This window comes from Chrysochloris asiatica, unplaced genomic scaffold (assembly GCF_000296735.1).
Source record: "Chrysochloris asiatica unplaced genomic scaffold, ChrAsi1.0 scaffold00067, whole genome shotgun sequence".
Taxonomy (NCBI): domain Eukaryota; kingdom Metazoa; phylum Chordata; class Mammalia; order Afrosoricida; family Chrysochloridae; genus Chrysochloris; species Chrysochloris asiatica.
The window spans coordinates 13,852,248-13,854,596 of record NW_006408585.1 but is presented as its reverse complement, the minus strand read 5'-3'; the positions used below and the strand labels follow the sequence as shown (position 1 = coordinate 13,854,596).

General features: G+C 37.7%; 1 pseudogene; it reads left to right on the top strand.

Annotated features, from left to right (window-relative positions):
* Positions 1-442: 442 nt before the first annotated feature.
* Positions 443-949, top strand: LOC102832752 (annotated as a pseudogene).
* The last annotated feature ends 1,400 nt before the right edge of the window (positions 950-2,349 follow it).

Sequence of the window (2,349 nt, the reverse complement as noted above, 5' to 3'; positions counted from 1 at the left end):
TTTTTAATTGCAAGCATATTTCTTTTAATGACTCCCGTATAGTTGAGCTTCAAGTAAACAGAAGTGGAAAATGACCTACACTTTTAACTTGTCTCTCTAGTGTCTAAATGTAGTAAAGGCTGCTTTAAGTTTTGTATGTAGTTGGACTTTTTTTTTGGAGTCTGAAGGTATCCATCTACAGTCATTGAGGCCCAAGTTGAATCTGAATTTAAGTGGATTCTAAATACTTCTGTTTATCTTGAAGAGAGACGCTTCTTAAGGAGTAAACAAGTTGAATAGCGAAAACATTGATCGATAATAGGCGTTCTAGTGGCCTTTTTAATGTTTTCTGCTGTGAAACATTTCAAGATTTATTGATTTGCTCCCTCCCCCCATTTCTCCCATCACATTCATACACACACACACACACACACACACACACATTCACTTTTTATTTGCCATAATGAACCGTCCAGCCCCTGTGGAGATCTCCTATGAGAACATGTGTTTTCTGATCATTCACAACCCTACCAATGCTACTGTCCACAAGTTCACAGAGGAACTTAAGTATGGAGTGACCACTTTGGTTCGAGTTTGAGATGCTACGTATGATAAAGCACCAGTTGAAAAAGAAGGAATCCACGTTCTAGATTGGCCATTTGATGATGGAGCTCCACCCCCTAATCAGATAGTATATGATTGGCTAAGCCTCTTAAAAAACAAACTTCATGAAGAGCCAGGTTGCTGTGTTACAATGCATTGTGTTGCAGGATTAGGAAGGGCGCCTGGGCTGGTTGCACTTGCCTTGATTGAATGCGGAATAAAGTATGAAGATGCAGTTTAGTTCATAAAACAAAAAAGAAGGGGAGCATTCAATTCCAAACAACTGCTTTAGCTGGAGAAATACCAACCTAAAATGCGATTACGATTACGCTTCAGAGATACCAATGGGCATTGCTGTGTTCAGTAGAAAGAAAAGTAAACAAAGGCTGACTTGATTGTGGCATTTAGAGGGAACTCTTGGTACCTGAAAATATGAATCTGGAATCTTAACTGTGTCATCAAAGTAATGATGGATTCAGTACGCCTCAACCACTCCTTTAATGATTGGATCAAAAACTAGCCAAAAAGAAATCCCTCTCTAGCGTGAATAAAATGTGTAAGAAAAGAAAAAGAGAAAGGAAAAAATAATTCAGTGAAGGATCATTTTGCTAGTGTTGGAGTTTGAATTTCTGCCAGGATTTGGTTATTTCAAAATTTTCTCTTTTTTAACTTTTACAAAATTGGACTCTTAGGAAAACCAGCAAAACATTTGTCTGTGTAGAACCATCTGTTTGGGGAGCACACTCTTCCATTATGTTTGGCACGTAGATCTCCCTGTGGTGGGATTTCTTTCTTTCTTTCTTTCTTTTTTTTTGAAGAAGGGTATTCTTTCCCCCCTCTTCTTTTTGTTCTCCTTTCCCTCTCCTTGTTTTCCCCCAACCTCTGTACAGTTGTAGATGGAATAGGAGAAGTCCTTGTTGATACAGATTTGCATGCAGTCTGGCAGCCTTAAGCCCACCTGGGCACTTTTAAGACGAAGAAGAAGAAGAAAAAAAAAACCACCAAAAAAAAAAAAAAAAAAAAAAAGCAGTGGCATTATACATTATATGATCCAGGTGGTTTTTAGTCTTTATTGATGATAGGATATTCGTGTAAGTTTTGTTTCCTGAAAACTCTATTTGACATTAGGCAAAGTAGCCAAGAGCCACCTTGTTTTGGTTTGGGTAAATTAGTGGGGATGCTTAAAATGCTAAAAACAGCATTTTAAGAGATGAGTCTCTCTTCTCAAGAACTTAGCTGAGAGTTGAATTCTTCACTTTTCCAACCAATGAAGCTAAGTGGGTGTTTCAGAAACCTTTGTTTTATGAAGGAAGAACTCCAAGTCATCGCTAAAGGGGTGTCCAGGTCGAGTTAGCACACTTTCTACATTTTGTAGAATTGTGGGCTGTAACATTACTCTGATTATCTGTCTAACAGTGTCCGAGAATGCTTGTAGTTCAAAATGTTTATTTTAGGACTGATTTATACTCTGAATTTTCAGAAACAGTCAAAGACTCAATATTTTGGACTTGAGAAATGCCTGTGATGGGTATTTTCCAAGCTGCCCCCTGTATATATAGTTTAGTTTTGCCACTGATTGCCTCCTTATTTTATTACTAAGTTCTTTTTGAGATTAAAAAAAAAGTTTGTTTTTTTTTTTCCACTGGTTCAAAACCAACAATGCCTAGTGAGTATGTGTCCACAGACCATAGCAGGGTAGAAGAGAAACAGAGCAACCCAACAAGTAGCAAAAGAGACTGTGTGGCTTGTGAAGTGTTGTAATATTTC